The sequence below is a fragment of the Cavia porcellus genome, unplaced genomic scaffold, assembly GCF_034190915.1.
Source record: "Cavia porcellus strain 051 isolate PalLab524CR breed Dunkin Hartley unplaced genomic scaffold, mCavPor4.1 scaffold_19, whole genome shotgun sequence".
In the NCBI taxonomy this organism is placed as follows: Eukaryota; Metazoa; Chordata; class Mammalia; order Rodentia; family Caviidae; genus Cavia; species Cavia porcellus.
The window spans coordinates 64563116-64585635 of record NW_026947502.1 but is presented as its reverse complement, the minus strand read 5'-3'; the positions used below and the strand labels follow the sequence as shown (position 1 = coordinate 64585635).

The 22520-nt window shown below is 41.9% G+C and overlaps 2 pseudogenes; both read left to right on the top strand.

Moving 5' to 3' along the window:
• The first annotated feature begins 10924 nt into the window (after positions 1 to 10924).
• LOC106026199 (dual specificity protein phosphatase 18-like) lies at positions 10925 to 13517 on the top strand (annotated as a pseudogene).
• An 8013-nt stretch (positions 13518 to 21530) lies between these two features.
• LOC111755188 (small nucleolar RNA SNORA2/SNORA34 family) lies at positions 21531 to 21649 on the top strand (annotated as a pseudogene).
• Positions 21650 to 22520: the final 871 nt, after the last annotated feature.

Here is a 22520-nt window from a genome sequence, read left to right as displayed (position 1 = left end):
CCCCACCCCAGTCAGTCTATTAGTTGCCTGGGTAACAGTTCCTCTTACAAGTTCCTGTTACTTCTGTCTCCTAGAAACAGCTGGTTACTGTGATGTATAGCTGGTCAGTATGATGCATATTATAAGAACCAATCAAGGCCAGGCATGATAGCACACACTTATAATCCTAATACTTGGGAAGCTGAGGCAGGAAGATTGATGTGAGTTTGAGGCCAGCCTGGGCTACAAAGTGAGTTCAAGGCCAGCCTGAATGGCATAGTGAGACCCTGTCTTAAAAAACAAAAACAAAGCAAAACAACAACACAACAAAAAAAGCACCAATCAATAGCACCAAATACTATACTGCTGTATTTCTTGCTTACTTATCTTATTTATATTAACTCTTAAGGATCAGAGCCTGACATTTTGAGGGACAATTGTTTCCCTATCGGTGCCCATGTTATATAGATCTGCCTCCAAATTCTGGGTGTTGTTTCGGTGTTTCTGCTTGCCATTTCATGTTGTCTGACAACAGAAGTAAACAGAAACCGATGGCAAACAGTATCTGGAGAATCTTCAAATGCTTGGAAATTAAATAAAATGTTTCTAAATAATTCATGGGTCAGGGGCTGGGGATTTAGCTCAGCGGCATAAGCGCCTGCCTTGCAAGCAGGCAGTCGTGAGTTTGATCCCTGATACTGATAAAAAGGAAAAAGACAAAAAAAAAAAAAAAAAGTAAAATAAAAAATAATTCATGGGTCAAAGAAAAAAAGCATGTGCCACCGTGCCTGGAGACAGGCACGGTGGCACATGCTTACACTCCCGGTGCTCAGGAGACTGAGACAGGAGGAGCACCATGAATTGGATGCCTGCCTGGGCTATACAATGAGTTCAAAGTCAGTCTGAACTACATAGTGGGACCCTGTCTCAAAAGTGGGAGGGGCGCAGTGCCATTGGAATATAGTTCAAGCTGAATGAAAATTAAAGTACAACTAAACAAAATTAGAGAGAGGCAGCCAAGACAATTTTGAGAGAGAAGTTTGTAGCATTTAACATCTGTATAATTCTGGAAGGAAGTTCTCAAAGGAGGGCCCTAAGCCTCCATCTTAAGAAACTAGAAAAAGAAGAGGAAATAAAACTCAACAAGAGTAGTAATCATAAATAGCAAACAGAAAAACAACAGGGAAAATCAATGAAATTGAACAATCATTTTTGAGACAACATTGGTAAATTTCCAACTAATCAGCAAAAGATAGATAAACAAATCCCCAGTATCAGGAGTGAAAAAGGTAACATCACAACATAATTCTCAGATAGTAAAGAAGAAACATGAACAGTTCTTCTGCCAAAAGCTGAATAGCCCAGGTGAAAGAAACAGTTGTTTTGTTTTGTTTTTGGTCTTTTTCATTTTTATGGGTACCAGGGATTGAACTCACGGACTGCCTGCTTGTAAGGCAGGCGCTTATGCCGCTGAGCTAAATCCCCCCAGCCCCAGTTGTTTTGTTTTTTGAGACAGTCTTGGTATATAGTTCAGACTATTCTTGTGTGTGTGTGTGTGTGTGTGTGTGTGTGTGTGTGTGTGTGTGTGATTTAAAGTTTTATTTTTGTGGCACAATGATTGAAAGCAATATTTTCTTCAAGTGGAAGGCAGCAGAAATTGCTACTTCAATTGCTTGTGGAATCTTTTAGCATTTTATTTGTTTTGTTTATTTTTATTTTGAAGGGATAAAATAAAATAATAAAATGGAGCAAAACAGTGAGAAAATATAGAATTTCAAAAGCAAGCCAGAAGGAAATCTCCTAATTGCTATACTGCATATTGTTAACCTCTAAACAGATGCTCAGACTACTGGTCCCAGGCCTGCAAAATCAATCAAGCAATACAAGAAATAAGATGTTTTTGTACCTTAGTTGCTATCATCCCAGCATGTGTTCCTCTGAATCAGTTGGATGCTACATGGAGGGTGGGCTGGTGGGTAGGGATTCTTGTCTCCCAGCCTGCATTGGGAAAGGCAGGCTGACTTCCTGGTTCTTTTCTCGGACCAAGGCCCCTGCTGGTTCTCGGGAGAGCAGGCTGATTTCCGTTCAGGCTGTTCTTGAGCTCACCAAGAGTAACCCAGGCTGGCCTTGAACTCAAAGCGATCCTTCTGTGTCAGCTCTATGATTACAGGCATGCACCACTGTGCTGGCCTCGCTTTGTCATAGGAGATTAGGGCACGCGGCAAAACTGGCTAGGGAAGTAAATGTGACCTGTTAATTACAAGATCCCAGAACACATGCGCAAAACAGTTCCAAAAGCCTTGCATGTAAACTTCTTTCAAGAACTCCAGCAGGTTTTCAATAGGATGGGCTGAACCTGACTTCAGTCTGAGACTAGGATCCAGCCCCCTGCCTCAAGATGCATATTAGAAGTTCCCACAGGTTTACTCAGGATTTGGACAACATAAAAGGACACAGATGGCAAAAGGCGCATACTGTTGTGGCTTTCCTCAGGATGGTCCGCCCTGCTTCCTGCAGGTTTACTTTTATCTTGCTTTTTCCTCTTTTAGCAGGCCCTACCTCGAGCCAGTTTCTTGCTCACTTTTCACTTTTACTTTCTCAAATAAACTTGGCTAGTGCCTTTTGCTTATTTTATTCAGTCTTTTGTTTGAGATAAGAAGAATCTGAAATCTAACTCCAGAAGGAGAGGCGAGCAACTTGGGACCAGGTAACATATATTTGGTGAGCCATTTTTAGATGGAGCTACCTGATAATAGGCTGGCCTTGAACTCGCTAGGTAACCCAGGCTAATCCTTCTGCCTCAGCCTCCCCAGAATGCTGGAATCACAGGTATGCGCCATCACACAGCAAGGGACAGATTTCTTTTTTCTTTTTCTTTTTGATACCAGGAATTGAACTCACAACCTTGCACTTGCCAGGTGGGCGTTTATACCACTGAGCTAAATCCCTGGCCTGGGGCAGGTTTCTTGAAAGGCACAATTGCCACTTTTTTTTTTTTTTTTCCAAATTGCCATCTTGACCAGGGAGAAGCAGAGCATCTGGGTGGCTGTATCTGCAAAGTAAGTTGAATTTGTTTATAATGTTTCCACCTACCACGCACATGCCTGTAGTTTCAGCATGCAGGAGGGTGAGTCAGGAGGCCAGCCTGAGCCTCTTTAGTGAGATCCTGTCTCAAAAAACAAAACAAAACACCAAAAACAAAAACAAAACCAAACAAACTAGTAACACTCAAGATCCTGGTATCCCGGACAATCCTACTTAGAGGCTGAAACAGGAGAGTCACAAATTCAAGGCCAGTCTGGGCAACTTAATGAGAGGGAGACCTTATTTGAAAATAAAAGATAAAAAAGGAGTGGTGATGGAGCTCAATGCAAAGTCCTGGGTTCTATCCCTAGTACTGGAAAAAAAAAAAGAAATACATTTAAAAAATAAATAAATCCTCCCCACTTAACAAGCACCAGGCTCAGATAGCTTCACTGGGGAATTCTATCAAACATGTATGGAGAAATAATGCCAGGTCTATACAAACCCCAGGAAATTGAAGAGTAGGGAATTTCCTTAACCAGATAAAGCTTGTCTTTTTATTCTCTTGGCAGTATATATTAAAGAACATAAATTCTCACCTAAGATCAGAAAAAAGCAACATTGCATTGAAGGTTGTAGCCAGTGTGGCAAAAAAGACAAAAACAAATAAGAAATAAAAGGCATCTAAAAAAAAAAAAAAAAAAGAAAGAAAGAAAAAAAAGAAAGGGCTGGGGATTTAGCTCAGCGGCATAAGTGCCTGCCTTGCAAGCAGGCGGTCGTGAGCTCGATCCCCGGTACCGATAAAAAGGAAAAAGACAAAAAAAAAAAAAAAAAAAAAAGGCATCTATATTGAAACAGAAGAAGTAAAATTGTCTTTATTCATCAATGACATGATTACCTCTGTAGAAGGCAGCTAGCTAGTAGGACTATTGGGTGGGTTTAGCAAGACTGTAGAATACAATCAAAATACAAAAATCAATTTTAGTTTTATATTCTGTTAGGGCCGACGCCGCAGGGAAAGAGACCCCAAGGACTCAACTCTTGGTGAGGGAAAAAAGTTTATTCCATGCGCATGGGGTCCTCCAGGCAAACAAGTGCGGAGGGCCCCGAGGGGGAATTGTGTAGGGTTTTTAAGGGCGCAAACGGGAGGCAAGCGAGTTTACAGAAGCAGATTGCATTGGTTAATTTTGAGCAGGATAGGACTTGGCAGAAGTTGATTGGAGGGGTTTGGGGTTGAGTAACCATGGAGACTGGGGGTCCTAGCCCAGTCACTATGTGCCCAGAACAGAACAGTTACTTGTCTTACTTATCTCGTTGAGACAGAACAACCTTGCAGGTGCATTCTTTCTTTTTTTTTTTTCTCTGCTCTGATAGCTCTGGGGAGTTAGGCATTTCTTTCTGCTCTGCTCTGATAGCTCTGGGGAGTTAGGGAGTTAACCCTTTTATTTCCCCACTCTGGGGAGTTAGGGAGTTAACCCTTTCATTCCCCGCTCTGGGGAGTTAGGGAGTGAAACATTCTTTGCTGCTTTTTATAACTCGGGGAGGGGGTTATAGCAGGGGGGTCAACTCTCACATTCTCCCCTTTTCTTTTTCAATGACTTTTAATCTTAAAGGTCCTGTATGGGTAAGGGATCATATTGTTGACGTAACACCATAACTTTTACTTGAGAAATCTGGGCCCTCACAAACCGGGTTACTCGGTTAATGAGGCAAGGGGCTATAGTTATGACTATAATGAATCTGGCCAGGGGTCCCAATAAAGGGAGAATATAGGGCAGGATTGATTCCCGGAAAGAGAACATTTTGGCTTTACTTGAAGGGGGCTCTTGAGATCTGATTTTTTTTTCAACTTTTTTATTGTATCTTTTACAATCCCAGTATGATCAGTGTAAAAACAACATTTTTTTCTAAGTGCGGCGCAGAGACCCCCTTTTTTTAAAAACAAAAGATCTTTAACAATTGGGTTTTTTTTTGCTTACAGGGGGACCAAAGCCGCCGTGTAAGGTCGGCATCAATGTTATTAAAATCAAAACAAGTAAGCTAAAACAGTTTATAACCAGCATAATCTAACTATGTTTTAGTCAATTTTTAACTTTAAGGGTTACCAGTCTGTTGTGTAGTCCACTGAGTATGTCCCTCGTTGTCCGCTGTTTTTAGTGGCTTTACATGAGTGTAGTGAATCCGCGCAGTTTTTCCTGTTACCTTGATGGCAGTGGGGGTACTGAGCATCACGGTGAAAGGTCTTTTCTAGCAGGATTTGAGGGAGTCATGGTGGTGACATCGAACCAAGACTGGAGTCCCTGAGGCCTTGGTCTCTGAAGGCAGGTCCAAGTGTTTTTGTCTAAACAGCTGGTGGATCCAGGCCAACACAGGTTGGAGTGTCTGTAGGGACTTAAGATCTCGATTAGTAATTTTAGCTAATTTGTCTTTTGACAATCTTGGAACCAATGGCGGGGGCCTCCCAAACATGGCTTTAAAGGGGGAAATTTTAGAAACATATGGGGTATATCTAGCTCTTAACAGTGTAAAGGGAAGAAGGCTCATCCAATTATCGCCAGTTTTTGAAAACAGCTTAGCTAAAATGTCCTTGAGACTTTGGTTCATACGTTTTACTTGCCCTGAGCTTTGTGGCTGATAGGCACAGTGGAGTTTTAATTAATCTTTAATGCCTGGGCTAACTTTTGGGTGACTCGGGCTATGAAAGCCAGGCCATTATCGGACCCCATTGATAGTGGGAGGCCAAATCAAGGTATGATCTCATGCGATAGCCTTTTAACTACCACTAAGGCTGACTCAGACTTAGTAGGGAAAGCCTCTACCCAGTCAGTAAAAATATTTATTAATACCAAGAGATAGCAGTGTCCCTGTAAATTAAGTTTTACCATGTCCATGAAGTCTATTTTTTAATGTTCTCCTGGAACAATTTTTTGATGTTGGGTGGTCTCCAACGCAGAGCTCTTGGCTGAGTTGACTAACAAGCACTGTGGGCATCTGGAGCTCGAAGAGGTGGTCAGTTTGTAGAGTTTTGGAATAAAATACTGAGTTCTGGACAAATCCACAAGTTTAGTTTTTTCTAAACGAGTAGTCTGGCGAGCCCGGTATAACAGCTCCTGTCCTAGTGTCTCCAGTAACCGTACTTGTATATCAGGTAACTGGTATTAGCCCCTTGGGGTGGGAGACTTTATTTCAAGTTGAGATGCCAACTGTAGGTCTTTTTTTATGTAGACTGGTTCTGACAAGGTCAGAGGACTAGTATCAGAGCAGTTATTTTCTTGGTTGACCCCTCTGATGTGGTTGTTATTTTTTAAGTGGCTTGATCTGTCAAACTGTTTCCTAAGGTGACAGTGTCATCTCTTGTCTGGTGAGCCTTGTAATGAATAGCAACCCATTGAGGCAGTCAGACAGCTGTCAGCAAGTCTAGAATCTGTGGAGCATTTTTAATCTTAGTCCCAACTGAGGTTAAGAAACCTCACTCTTGATAGATGGCTCCACGTATATGTACAGTAGCAAAGGCATATCTACAGTAAGAAAAATGTTTTACCCTCTTTTTCGTGGCTAGTTTTAGCCTCTTAGTCAAAGCAACAAGCTTCGCCTTTTGGGCAGAAGTGCCAGGCTCTACCCGCTTAACCCAGAGTACCTCCTTTTTGGTGGTCACTGTTGCCCCGGCCACTCGTTTGTCGTTTTGGATGAAGCTGCTTTCATCGAACAGTTGTCGGCATTTCCCAAAAGCTGGTCAGTAAGATCAGCCTGTAGGTTCTGCTGCAGTTCGAGGATGTCAGCGCACTCATGGAGAGAGGTGTCCTTTGTTCCTCCGGGTCATCATCAGGCATAAGGGTGGCTGGGTTTAAAGCTGAAGAAGTCTTGAATATCATTGACTCTGGGTCTAGAAGCAGGGCTTGACAGTAGAATTCTGGCATTTGAGAGCCTTTTTTAGGAGGGGTTTTGATAAGAGTCTCTAAACTGTGAGAGGTTACCACAGAAATCACTTGCCTAAAGCGAGTTTTTTTTTTTTAGAGCAATTTTAACATCTTGGCTATCTTTTTGTAAATTTTTTAGTTTTTAAAGACCTTTTTGTGCTATCTCTATTAACTGGCTGAGGGGCATTTCCTTAAACCTCTCAAACCTTTGTAATTTTTGTCTAACATGTGGGGCCGACTGAGTTACAAAGAGAACAACTGGCAATACTGGGAAACCTCCTTACCTCTGGATGTCCAGTCAGGGTAGCACAAAAGGAGAACATGGTTTTGGCATTCCGGATCAGAGAGCCGGCTTTATCTGGATGGCACACTGCTTTTTGTCCAAGGGTGTCACGTGGCAGGCCATCATTTTACTAAAATTATATTCTTAACAAAAAGGGCTTTTTTATAAGTAACAAAATTGTGCTGCATAATCTCCCAGATGTTCACAGTACATGTAAGAACTTGTATCTTATTTGTAGTATCACCTATAATCTCATTTTAATGGAAACATTTTGCAGCAACGTACAATCTTATGTATACTTTTACCAAAACTGATCTAATGCTGTCAAATTTTAAACATATTTACTTCTTGTCAAACCTGTTATTTGCAGTACTATAAATCAAGACAAATAAAATTCACATCCTCTTGAGCCTTCTACAACTTACAATAATATCTCTCAAACTAAGCTTTAATCTTTTTTCACATTTTGGCATAGCCAGACACCTTTACTTGAAGACCACTCTCTTTGTCCCTCTTTTTACTATTACCAGTCAATTAACTTTTTTTTTTCCACTTCTCAGACAACATCAAAGCTCTTAACAAAACCCTTGAAGTCACCTTTTAGTAGTCTAAAACATGTTTATTTTATGTCTTTTTACCACATAAAAATGTTGTATTTTAAAAACAAAACTGTAACCTTTTAACTGGCTCAAATATACTACCATCTGGTTTTTACTTGGTAAAGTTGATATGATTTTTAATAACCATAGATATACATATATATGTGCACATGTTTACATTTTTACCAGAGAGGAAAAAATACTCCTTTTAAAAGGCATGCTGAGGTTGCAAGCAATCAATTGAAGTCTTACATATTAAACAAGGCACCACAACATTAAAGACACAAACAAAGGGAGCTTCTTGTACAGTTTGGTCAGCTAAAGGAAATAATTTTTCTTATCATGAACCTTGAATCTAATAAGCCATATGGATCCTGCAACAGAAATGGGCAACAAGCCCCTAAGTTAGTAACAAGTTTAAACAGGCAACCAAGGAGAGGGCGGAGGAAGGAAGGGTTTTACCCACGGTGGGGGCTCTTTCCTGAGGTCCTGCCATACCAAGATGTAGGCATGCTGGTCGGGGTGGCCCTCTTCGTCCGGGGCGGAAGATGATGTTCTTAACTGCTAAGATGAGGGGAAGGTGGAAAGTCCCCTCTGGTGGCCAACCCACGGAGAATGTGGGCCACTCAGACGAGCAGAAAGTCTGTCATTTACTTTTTTAACCTGTAAGGAGAGATTGTGAGCCCTCTCTCGAACCTCTGACCAATGGTCGAGGGTGAGGGACAATGGGGACGATGTCGTTTGTCCCATGGTGTTCTGAAGACAAAGAGTGGTTAGCGTACGCGCGACACAACAAATAACTGATCACAACAGTCACAACACACAGGACAAACAGGCCGGCCACCTCACTCTCACGCATGAGTTTCACATCAGATGAGTCACCTTAGGGGGTGCCTCCAGATTGGCCCGGACGGACCACAGATTGGGAATGAGATTCCCCAGATTGGCCCAGACGGACCACAGATTGGGAATGAAATTCCCCAGATTGGCCCAGAAGGACCACAGATTGGGAATGAAATTCCCCAGATTGGCCCGGACGGACCACAGATTGGGAATGAAATTCCCCAGATTGGCCCGGACGGACCACAGATTGGGAATGAAATTCCCCAGATTGGCCCGGACGGACCACAGATTGGGAATGAAATTCCCCAGATTGGCCCGGAAGGACCACAGATTGGGAATGAAATTCCCCAGACTGATAGGAAAATCCTATCGCAGACGGTGAGTCACGGAAAACCGTGTGGGGCATCCCCCGGTCACCAGAGAACAGAGAACAGATAACAAAAACAGGTAACAAAAATTGCCCGGTTGGCTCGGGGCGTAAAATACCGGTAGATTGATCCTCAGAGTAAAAATAAGAAGCGACCGGTCGTACTCACCCACCGCAGAGCCGTTGAGGTCACCTCCCGTGAGACGTGCTATCTCGCTGGGGCCTCCAAGATGTTAGGGCCGACGCTGCAGGGAAAGAGACCCCAAGGACTCAACTCTTGGTGAGGGAAAAAAGTTTATTTCCATGCGCATGGGGTCCTCCAGGCAAACAAGTGCGGAGGGCCCCGAGGGGGAATTGTGTAGGGTTTTTAAGGGCGCAAACGGGAGGCAAGCGAGTTTACAGAAGCAGATTGCATTGGTTAATTTTGAGCAGGATAGGACTTGGCAGAAGTTGATTGGAGGGGTTTGGGGTTGAGTAACCATGGAGACTGGGGGTCCTAGCCCAGTCACTATGTGCCCAGAACAGAACAGTTACTTGTCTTACTTATCTCGTTGAGACAGAACAACCTTGCAGGTGCATTCTTTCTTTTTTTTTTCTCTGCTCTGATAGCTCTGGGGAGTTAGGCATTTCTTTCTGCTCTGCTCTGATAGCTCTGGGGAGTTAGGGAGTTAACCCTTTTATTTCCCCGCTCTGGGGAGTTAGGGAGTTAACCCTTTCATTCCCCGCTCTGGGGAGTTAGGGAGTGAAACATTCTTTGCTGCTTTTTATAACTCGGGGAGGGGGTTATAGCAGGGGGGTCAACTCTCACAATTCTACCAGGGAGGAACAAGAAATTGAAAATTGAAATTCAAAACAACATTTAAAATAACATAAAAATATGAAGATTTTTGGCATAATTCTGATAAAAGATGTGTAAGACCTGAGCTTAAAACTATAAAACATTGGGGCTGGGGATTTAGCTCAGCGGCATAAGCACCTGCCTTGCAAGCAGGCGGTCGTGAGTTCGATCCCTAGAACCAATAAAAAGTTAAAAGTTAAAAAAGAAACAAAAAATTATAAAACATCAAGAGAAATCGATCATCTGAGTCAACAGATTGACCTCGTTTCTGGACTAGAAGACTCAAAGCTTTTAAAATACAGCCTCCACACGCATATGGAAACCTTGTGTTTGTCTCACTAACTTGAGAAGCTGAAAAAAGCTATATCATATAATTAAGATAGTTAAGAGAGGAAAAGAAAGTGCTCTAAACTATATAACTGCATGTATATTTAAGTGTATAAGATAGAAAATGATATCACAGAGTTTTATTGGATCATTGAACAGAACTGTTTGCAGTATCATTGTTGGAATGTCCACTCTACAAGCTTTAATTTTGTGACTTGAACAATTATTTCTAAGATGGCAATATGTAATCCATTAACTAATGATTTGCTACTGTTCATTTTTTTCTTCTGTAAATCTGTATAACTTGTACCCTTTCACTGTTTTTTTTTCTTTTCTCCTTAAATAAAAAAAAAATTTTAATTAAAAAAAAAAAGATAGTTAAACTACAAAGCCAGGTATGGTGGCACATGCCTGTAATCCCAGCACTCAGGAGGCTGAGCCAGCAGGATCATTGCAAGTTCCAGACCAGCTTGGGCTGCCAAGTGAGCTCAAGGCCAACCTGAGCTGCATAGTGAGAACCTGTCTCAAAAAACAAACAAACAAAAGTAGTTATACTACTGATTTCTCTGACTTCACTGAAGAGAAAGGTTTGTGCTACTATTATTTGGACAATTAAGTGCAGATATCTTGTACTCTGAGTAAATGATTTGAAGCTACCAATATGCAATGTACTACCATTGTTACCCCCTAATTATTGTGCTTTGAAATTTAAGTTTTTTCTTTCTCTCTTTAAAATAACATAGAGCAGTGGCAATTGGCGTTATTGTGGGGCAACCTCGGGACCCCAGCATTGCTATGCTGAGACTCAGAAGCTACGATTTCTTGGAAAATCCAGTACAGCCTATTTGTTTTCCTGGAGAAACCACTGCCATGGAAACCACAGCACTGGGCCCATGGGGATTAATGGCCTGCGGATCTGCACTGAACTCTCTTTCCTGGCGATTTTTGCCTGGGGCTTCACCGCGTAGCTGTTGCTTCTACGAACCTCTCTGTCCTGCTGCAGGAGAAAGCTTTCCATGGACATAGTCTAGACAAGAGACATAGGTCTCAGGTGTCACCCACTGCCTTGATGACATGACTCACCTGTGCCTTCCCAGCCCCATCTGGCAGCCCTGGGTCAGTGGCCTCTCCCGGATTACCAGAAGCCTGTATATCAGCTTGGGGCAGCTGCCAGCAGTAAGCGGCTACTGGCCAGCAGCCAGATCACCACAGTCCTTAGCATCTCCGTGGAGATGGTGGACATGTTCTGGGGAACATCCAGTATATGCAGGTGCCTGTGGCTGGCACACCCGCCTCCTGTCTTTGACTTCTTTGACCCCGTTGCTGGCCACATCCATTCAGTGGAGATGAAAAAGTGCTGCACACTGCTGCACTGTGCCGCCGGTGTGAGCCTCTCAGCTGCCCTGGGTCTTGCCTACCTCATGAAGTACCATGCCATGTCCCTGCTGGATGCCCACACATGGACCAAGTCCTGCCAGGCCATCATCCGACCCAACAATAGCCTTGGGGAGCAATTCATCCACTATGAGTTCCAGCTGTTTGGCAAGAGCACCGTGCACATGGTCCCTTCCCCAGTGGGCGTGACCCCAGACATCTATGAGAAGGGTCGCTTGATGATTACCCTGTGAGCCACCCTGCCGACCTCCTTGTTGGGGTCAGCAGTATAGATCTGTGGTTGATCCTATTCCAAATCAGAATCTGAACATGCTACTTTTGTTGCTAGAAAAACAAACCATATGATACCTCTAAAGAACAAGAAAAAAGGAAGGTTTCTACAGCTTTTTACCTTGTAATCCAAATTTTTAAAGACCAAACTCACTAACTGTAAGTGAAAATTGGTTTCCTAATCTCTGAGAGGCAAATGATGGCTACTGGCCATGAGGCAGGTAATATCTTGGATGAGGAGCCCAGGGCATGTAGCAGGCCCCAAATCCTGCAGTCCAGCTCCAGACTGACCAGCTCAGAAAGGAGTCTGCCGCAATGCCACCTCACTCCTTCAAATTCAAAGCTGGAGCCTTAAGCATCGTGACACACCCCGAGCTCCTCAAGATCAGTGTTAACCTACTGGGTAAATGGCTTGTAGCCATTCCCTGGGACCCTGGGGACCCATCCACCTTTATCACATTGGCCTCACTGTAGTTTTCTAGATGGGACTTCTGTTAAAGTATTCAAGGGAAGTGTTCCACTGTATACAATTTAGAAAAAGATTTTTTTCCAAGTGCTATTAAATGGGCATCGTATTTAAGGGGCCCAGGGCAGTCTTCCACCAGCCTTTGAGGAAAGAAGGTGTTGATTTCTTTCTTCGGGGCTCGTGAGGAAAGCAGGCCTGACATCAGGCCTCAAAGTTTTCTCTCACAGGCCTTGGTTTGAAAGATTCGAACTGCAGACTGTGCCCTGCCTCTGTCACCCAGTTTCCATGTGATCTGGTGCTTCTGGGACCCTCGGTATACTCACCTGTGAAGACAGAACAATTCCATAGCACCATGCCTAGTTGCTGGTGTGTGCTTGGTGTAAAGGGCAGCTTTTATCCTAAATGGTATAATCTTGGCCCTGTTGCTCGCAGCTCAGCTCAGTCATCCTCAGGAAGACCTTCCTCCTGGCTGTCTTCATTGTTTACAAAGTATTCTTCCAGAAAGCCACTCTCTGTGAGGAAAAAAATGATTTCAGTCCTACCTCAGGAGAGGCCCAGACTTAAGAAGCCTTTTTAGAGTTCCCATTGTGTCTCATCCAGAGTGACCCAAGTGTTCTGAAGCAAATACACAATTCTAGCTCTCCCCAAAAGCCCTTGTTTAAAACTGCTGGTTGTTAGAGCCAATACCCGACTCTGGCAGATTCCCAGGATCCACAGGGGCATGTGTCAGAGGGACAAATGAGTGGACACCACCCCTAGGCCCTGGAGCTCAGGGTTGCTTCAGAACCTTTGGTGCCCTCATCTGGGTCAATACCAGTTCTTTTAATCCAAAGCTTTTGAGAAGACATGCAAAACAGACAAGCGCAAGAGCTTCCTTTGACAGTTTGATGCTGAGCTGTATGCCCCGTGGAGCCCAGAGATCTATGGTGGGGGAATCAGAGGAGAAGAAAGAAAAATCACTGTTTCAGGGCTGGTGTGGCAGAGCCCCCACAGTACAATCATTCTGGTAGAGATCCAGATAGAGAATTTCTTTGGAAATATTTTTTGGGCCTCGGATATAGCTGCCTGGCATGCACAAGGTCCTGAGTTCAATTCCCAGTACAAAAATAAATAAAGTAAAAAAAAGAACTTTATTGTGTAGTTTTTCATTGTTTTAAATTCCAAATTAACATTGTTAATAAATTGTTTTGGATGTGCAGTTCTGTGAGATTTTTTGTTCTTGTTGTTTTTAGTTCTGATTGTAAGTTTTACACATGATATGTAGATTTAAGACAGAGCAATTCTGCTACCTAACAAAGCCAGGCATGCTTCCCCACTCCAGGATCAGATAAACACTTACCTGTTCTATATCCCTACAGCTTTGCATTTTTCAGAATGTTTCATAAATAGAGTCCTATAGGATGTAACCTGAAGATTGTCTTCTTTCACTCAGCATACTGTCTTTGAGAGTCATCTGTGTCATATTTGTGGTATTTTGTATGAATATACTGCAGGGTTTTCATTGATTTTGTTTGGTACCGGGAATCAAACTCATGACCTTGTACTTCCCAGGCAGGCAATTATGCTGCTGAGCTACATCCCTGTACTAAGAGGTTTTGTGTTTTTTTTTTTTTTTTATCGGTACCGGGGATCGAACTCACGACTGCCTGCTTGCAAGGCAGGCGCTTATGCAGCTAAGCTAAATCCCCAGCCCCTACTACAAGTTTTTTTTAAAAAAAAATACTCACCCATTGGATTGTTTCCAGTTTGGGGTGACTTGGATAAACCCATAAATAAATAAAAAATAAAATAGATTTGAAAAGAAAAAATAAATAAAATAAAATAAAATATTGTCTCCAGCCAGGCATGGTGGTTCATGCCCACCCCAGCATTCTGAGAGGCTGAGTCAGGAAGTCTAGAAGTTTGAGCACAGTCTGCCCAATTCAGCAACTCAGTGAGATCCTGTCTCAAAATTTTAAAAAATTTAAAAAATAAAATAAAAGAGATTGGGCCAGTTGTGCTGGTGCCCATTTATATTCCCAGCACTCATGATCCTGAGGCAAGAGGGTCACTGTGTGTTCAAGTTCAGTCTCAATTACAAAGCAAAACTCTGTCTCTAAATAAATAAATAATTGTTTTAAAAAGGCTGGAGATGTAGCTCATTGTGAAGACCCTGGATTCAAACCTATCTTGTCCACCTCCTTGTCCAAAAAGAATCTCACCATATATAAAAGTTATCTCAAAGTGGATTACAATCAGGGAACACTGTGAAGGATCTAAAGGAAAACAGAAAAATCTTGTGATTTATTTCATTTATTTCTGAGACAGGGTCTTGCTATGTCATTCAGGCTGGCCTTGAACTGGCTATATGTTGGGAGCAGTTGAAGCTGGAAATTAACCACAGGTGCATGGCTGGGTTATGGCAATCCCAAGAACAAAACGCACCTGGGCAGCCACTTGAAGAAGCTGCTTCAGCCCAGAGAACACCTACCCCCAAGACAATCCCAACAGTGGGTTGCTAGGACAAGGAGGAATCATGTGATACTAAGTTGCTAAAATGTATAAATAATGCCCCTGCAGGGAGACTGTAGCTCCTTTCCTCCTACCAGGAGAATAAGGTCTCCCCTAGCCCCAGCTCTGTCTCTTCTTTATTTTTCTCATCCTCTCACCATCCTTCCCCCAGAAAACATCTGGAGCTGCGTGAGTGGTGGTAACTGGCACCCAAACAGGGACAGGATAAGAGATAGAGGGTGGGAGGACCCTTCTCATTTGTGTGCAACTAAGGGAAGAAGTACATTGGTATAGGCCAGTGTTCATCACTGGAGTATGTTGATACTGGCTTCATCAGGTATAAAGACTGGGACTTTAAAAAAAACCCTTATTCTCTTGGGCCACAGTTATAAATAGACTTGTGAAAAACCCCTTCCCCTCACCCCCCAAAAAGAGAGGTGCATAGATTCCATTAGTGATATAATTATAGGACAAACAAATTCTAAAAAATTACAAAGATAGCAGGGATTTAACTCGGTGGTGTAAACACCAGCCTGACAAGTGTGGGGTCATGAGTTCAATCCCCAGTACAAAAAAAAAAAATCACAAATATATATGGAAATGTTTGCTGTAGGCTTGATTCCTGTATTTACATTTCTTTTGTGGATTTTGACTCAGATCTTAATGATTATAAGCCTGTTGAAACAACCACAAGAAACTTGGCTTGGAGCACTATTTTAAAATCAAGTCTAGATGGAAAAAAAAAAAAGATGACAAAACAGTAGAACCCCTGACAGAGTGTAAGCCCTCTGGCTTTGCTCAGTTAGAAAGAAAGGAGACATGGAGGTGAACTGTTACGCACAGGAGGAGAGCTTCGCTGTGGATTCCATTTTACAGCACCTGATGGCCTTAACTGTGCTACAGGAGGCAATTTCTGCCCTTTGGTTCACAAAGATCCTGCTATCTTCCTAGTTACCACCACCTATGGCCCTGCAACCCCACTCACCTTGGGTTTTATGAAACTCCTAAAATGACAGATTATGGCCCCGAATGATTGCAAAGGAATAGCTAAAGCCTGTTTAAGTTTGGGGGATTATTTGTTGTGGATAAAAAAGAATTTACATTTGTGTACAGATCAGGCTTCTTGCAGTGCTGCTCAGAACTAAGCCATTACAAAAGGTGTGTTAATCAGAGAGGGCCTCTTTACTGCTACCTACTGCAAAGTAAGTAAGGCACTCAACTTACTTTGCATGGGCAAAACATTGATTAATTTAAACTAGCGGTCACAAGGCATGCAGGGAACTAGATCTGACTTCTAGTCCTCAGAGTCTAAAACAATTTAAGGAGTTTACCTTTAAGAATACATATAAATGGGGGCTGGGGATTTAGCTCAGCGGCATAAGCACCTGCCTTGCAAGCAGGCGGTCGTGAGTTCGATCCCCGGTACCGATAAAAAGGAAAAAGACAACAACAACAAAAGAATACATATAAATGGTACAAGGCAGAGAGGACGTCCCTGTGGCAACAGCGACCCGGCGGAGCCTGGCCTAGGGAGGCGGGACCTGCGGCACGGAGTTGGGGTTTACAGCCCTGCCCCAGACATGCTACGGAGCGATTTCCACTACAGTTCTTATGGCCAGCCTGCGCCGCAGCAGTCGGCCAGGGCTGAGAAGAGACAGGGCTCCGGAAGGTGGGACAAGGCTCTGGCATGCTCCAGCCACCTTTTCTCCATTGCCTGCACGGGTGCTTCATATGCACGAAGGTTCACACGGCACAGGCACCGCCTGCACTCGGATCTCCAACAGCAGCGGAGCCTCCAGGCCAGAATGGGAGCAAAACCTGTATGCCCAGCACCTGAGGTCAGCTGGCTACAGCAGCGGTCACACGCTCTTCCCCACGGCGTCCCGGAACTTCCCGGCAGCCTGCCTGCACACAAGCCAGCCACTCCTACCGCCTCAAGCTGAGGAGAGGAAGGCCACAGCCGAGAGGGAGCAACAAATGGCTCTGGGCGCCTAGATACAAAATACAACTGTTTTCTCTGTACTTAAGGTCCTTACCACAGAAATTCCTTACAATCCTCAGGTCTAAAAATAGTTAACCGTGCTCACAATTTAAGTTGTGAAAACATAAAGGGTGATAAAAGATTTCATATGGCAGTATATACCATTTAAGAAAATTTTGAATTCTAATAAAGATGAAATTACCACAGAAGACAAAACAATCAAATCACAGTGTGTCATGTGACATTAAGTTGTGAAAATGTATACCCCTGCGGTGAGGGGCCAGTTCCTTTCCTCCTATCAAGAGAGTAAGGGTTTCACCTGACCCCAGCTTTGTCTCTTCTCTGTTTTTCTGATCGTCTCACCATCCTTCCCCTCAGAAAATATCCGGAAATGTGTTGGGTCCCAGCAGCTATATAGCCCAGGCTGACCTTGAACTCATAGTGATCCTCCTGCCGCAGCCTTCTAAGAGCTGGGATCATGTGCTACAACACCCAGCCTCCTTGTGATTTTGTTTTTAAATCAGGCAAAGATTTCTGAACTACAACACTGCAAATGTGGCACATGGAGAAAATACTGATAAGTCATTTTCATCACAATTAGGAATGTATGCTCTTTTAGCATATACTGTCAAAAGAATAAAAATACAAGCCACATACACAGTCTGGGAAAAATAAATCACATAACAGATAAAACTCTTGACATTTAATAAAAAGAAACAACACATTTTAAAAATGGACACCCAGGCATGGTGATGCATGCCTGTAATCCCAGCATGTGGGAGGCCTGAGGCAGTAATAACAATACAAATTTGAAGACAAGCTAGGCTACATGTTGTGATCCTGTCTCAAACAAACAAACAAACAAACAAACCAAAAAACCGTTTTGAACAAACACTTCACCAACAATGATGTAGAGATAGTGAACAGCACATGAAAAGATGTTCAATGTTATTAGCCATCATAGTAAGGTACACATGTTAGAATGTCTAAAATTGAAAAGAGTATAATATCAAGTGCTGGCGACGATGTAGAACAAGTAGAACCCTCATGCACAGCTGGTAGAACCAGGAAATAGTTCAATCATACTATCCAGCCATTCTGGGCATAGACCAACTTAGTAGAAAAGAAAGCATATGCCACACAGAGGTGTCTAATAGAACAGCCTGTAACAGTTAGAAACTACTAAGTACCCAAATGTTCATCCATAAGTAGATGGACAAACTGCATATTTATACAGTGGAACACAAGCAAGTGACAAAAAGTACTGCATTACTGGTATGCACAGTTACATAGATGAATCTCAACACATGGAAAGAAAGAGCCAGACATAAAAACCTGTAAACACATATTTCTTGTTTGATTCCATTTCTACAAAATTCTAGAAAATGAGCTGACCATGGTGATGCACAGCTGTAATACAATTTAATGCAATCCCAATCAAAATTCTAATAGCATCCCTCACAGAATTAGAGAAAATCCTAAAATTTATCTGAAACCAGAAGAGACCACGAATAGCAAAGGGAATCCTGGGCAACAAAGATAAGACAGGGGACATCACAATCCCTAACTTGAAATTGTACTATAAAGCTACTGTGATAAAAACAGTGTGGTACTAGAAAAAAACCAAAAACAAAAAACAAAAAAAGACCCAAAGATCGATGGAACAGATTAGAAGGGACAGAAACAACTTCAGACTCACTTAGCCATCTTATGTTTCACAAAGGTGCCAAACACACTAGAAGAAAGATAGCCTCTTCGATAAATGGTGCTGGAAATACTGGCTGTACACAGGCAGAAGATTCAAAATGGACGCATATCATTTACCATGCACTAAACTAAAATTGAAATGGATCAAAGATCTTAATATTATAACAGAAACATTACATGTGGCAGAACATAGAGTAGGTAAAACTCTTGAAGACATTGATGTAGATAAAGACCTTATGAACAGAACTCCAGTTGCACAGGAATCAACAAAGATTCACCAACTGGGATCTTACCCTATTGAAAAGCTTTTGCACAGCAAGAGACACCACCAGCGGAGTGAAGAGACAACCAATGATGTAGGAGAAAATGTTTGCCAGCTGTGCCTCAGACAGAGGATTACTGCTGAATTAGAAAAAAAGAACTAAAAAAAAAAAATCAATTCTCCCAGGTTTAAAGATCCAGTCCAAAAATGGGCATCTGAGATGAATACACACTTCTCAGATGAAGAAATACAAACAGCAAGTAAATATATGAAAAAATGTTCAACATCGCGGGTCATTTGAGAGATGCAAATTAAAACAACACTGAGATTCCACCTCACTCTGGAAAGAATGGTTATTATCAAAAAATCAACCAATAACAAATGCTGTAGGGGCTGTGGGGAAAAAGTAACACTTCTCCACTGTTGATGGGAGTGCAGACTGGTGCAGCCACTGTGGAAATCAGCATGGAGATTCCTCAAAAAATTAGGATTAGAGGTCCCATTTGGCCCAGATATTCCTGTTGGGATATTTTCCCCGAAGAATTTAAAACATCATATTACAGCGATATACATGCACTCATGTTAATAACAGCACAATTTGTAATAGCTAGATCTTGGAAACAACCTAAATGCCCATCAACTGAGGAATTATTAAAAAAGATGTGATACTTTTATATAATAGAATAGCTACTCAGCCATAAATAAGGATAAACTGGAGTTTTTACAGGTAAATCGATGCAACTTGAGATCATACTCATAAGTAAAATAAATCAGACATGCATGTATAAACATGTTGTTTCATTAGTGTGAGAAACTGAAATAAACTTTATGTATATTTATATAGGCATATAAAAATAGTTAAGACAGTTATACTACTGAATTTCCTGAGAAAGGTTTGTGCTGGTACTGTTCAGACAATTGAATGCCGATGTCTTGTGCTCTGGGTGAATGATTTGGGAATGAAAATGCACAATGTATGTACGATTGTTGCTCCCTGATTGACATGTTTTGAAATTTTGTTTTCCTTTCTTTTCTTTTATTTTCCTCTTTGAAATAAAATGGATTTGAAAAAACGAGACCTTCTATTCCAATTTTCTGTAGGATTTTTATCATGAATGGGCATTGGATTTTGTCAAATGCTTTTTATGCATCTATTAAGATGATCATATGATTTTTTTTTGTTTTTGGCTCTGTTAATATGATATGTTACATTTGTTGCTTGCATATGTTGAGCCATCCCTGCATCCCTGGAATGAATCCTCCTTGATCATGGTGTATAATCTTCTTGATGATTTGCTGCATTCTGTTTGCAGTATCTTATTGAGGATTTTTGCATCTGTGTTCACGAGGGAGATTGGCCTGTAGTTCTCTTTCTTAGTTGGGTCCTTCTCTGGTTTTGTATCAAGGTAATGCTAGTTTCCAGAAATGAATTTGAGAATATTGCTTCCCTTTCAATTTCATTGAAGAGTTTGAGAAGAAGTGGTATTAGGTCTTCTCTAAATTTCTTGTATAATTCAGCAGTGCCTGGGCTTTTCTTTGTTAGTAGGTTTTTTATTACATCTTCATTTTCATTGATTGATATTGGTTTTTTTAGAATTTTACATCTTCTTGATTCAGCTTTAGTAATTCATATGTAGCTAGGCATCTGTCCACTTCTGTATTTTCCATCTTAATAGAATACAAGTTTTCAAAGTAGGTATAGATGCCCTTCTGGATTTTTGCACTATCTATTGTGATTTCACCCCTTTCATTCTTAATTGTGTGGATTTAAGTCTTTCTTTTTCTTCATAAGGTTGGCTATGAATTTGTTGATTTTATTTAATCTTTCAAAGAATCAACTCTTTGATTCATTGATTCTTTATATTGTTTTCTTAATCTCCATTGCATTAATTTCTGCTGTGATCTTTATGATTTCCTCCCTCATATGTACTTTTGGGCTTGACTTGCTCTTCTTTTAGAAATGCAATGTTCAACATTAAGCTGCTCTGTTTTCCTGATATGGGTATTCACTGCTATAAATTTCCCTTACGGAAATGCTTTCAGTGTGTCCCATAAGTTCTGGTATGTTGTATTGCTATTATTAATTGTAGAAACTGTCTAATGTCTTCTTTCATTTTATCTGTGACCCATTGGCTGTTCAGGAGGATCTTATTTAATTACCATATGTTTATGAAGTTCTAGTGGTTTCTTTTGCCATTGATTTCCAGTTTCATTGAACTGTGATCTGATAATAAGAATGGGATATTTTCAATTCCTTTACATTTTCTTAAGCATGTTCTGTGAGCTGGTATGTGGTCTATTTTTGAGAACATACCACGTGCAGCTGAGGAGAATGTGTATTCTAATGTTGTGGAATGGGACACTGTAGACAACTACTAAGTCCATTTGCTCAAAACTTTGGTTAAGTTCTAACATTTCATTGTTGATTTTTGGTCTACTTTTCTATTTGTGACAGTGGGGTACTAAGATCCCCCAGTACAATTAGTATTAGTGCTTATTTGATTTTTTATGTCTGTTAATATTTATTTTATATAGTTGGGTGCACTGGTATTTGATGCCTAAATATTTATGATTTTTATCTCTTCCTCTTGGATTGTCTCACTTACAAGAATATAGTGATCTTTGTCTGTCTTAATCAGGTTTGGCTTGAAATTCAATTTATCTGCAAATAGAATAGCTACACCTGCTTTTTTCTAGGTTCTTGTCACATGAAGTATTACTTTTCACTTTTTGACTTTCAGTCTGTGACTTTCTTTTTGAGTTAAACATATGTCTTAGGGCTCTGGCCCTGAATCAAGACCAGCAGCTTCCTGACACTGTTGGTTTCAAACAGGAGCCTAAATCGTCTGTTGGCCATTTCAGAACTTGGACAGTGAAATGGTCAATTCATTAGAAACAGCTTGAAGCAACCCCTCCCCACCTCACCGTGAGCGGCTGTGAGCTTGGCAGGCTGCAGCGGCCCAGGACAGGAACCACTGCCATTTACTGGGACCTGCGCCCTGCTGCGACCTGGAGCTGCAGGGAAACCAAGCAACCCCTTCCCCCTTGGTGAGCGGCTGTGAGCATAGCAGACTACAGCGGCAGACATAAGGTCTGTGCTGGATGTTGGCAGCAGGGGAAGGGTTCAAGTACTTAACTGTACCAGTCACTTTCAGACCCAGCAGTTTCTGAGCACAACTCAAGCTGGATGTGACTTCTTACTGTAGGGGTTAGATCCCATGTTCTTCCTGACCTGAGTTTAAACTTCTCAGGGGATCACTTTCTAGCCCACTCCCTGTCCATGGTTATCTCCCATGACTGTCTCTCTTTCTTTCTTTTCTTTTTTTTTTTGGTACGGGGCAGTGAGGGGAGGGGGGATCGAACTCAAGACCTTGCCCTTGCCAGGTAGGGGCGTATGCCACTGAGCTAAATTCCCGCCCTCATGACTGTCTCTTACGCAGTCACTGTAGAAGGGTAACACTGGGAACCCTAAAGTGAAATTGGGTTTTAGTTATTTTAAGTCCCCAATTTAAACAATCAATTCTTTCCCAACATGCTATCTGATCAAGCATTCTCTGATGATACAGTGGGTGCCAGCACTTGACTCTCTGTCTGGCTGTTGGCTGCCATGTAAAAGAGGTCCTTGTGGACTGATTTGTAAGGTTATGGACTCCACTGTCATTTTTCCCTAGATCTTCCAGCTCCAGGTGCTTGCCTTGCTTCTGGGTGCCCAGTTTCCTTCCCCACAAGCTTCAAGAATCAGAAAGAGAAAGAGATAGAGATAGAGATAGAG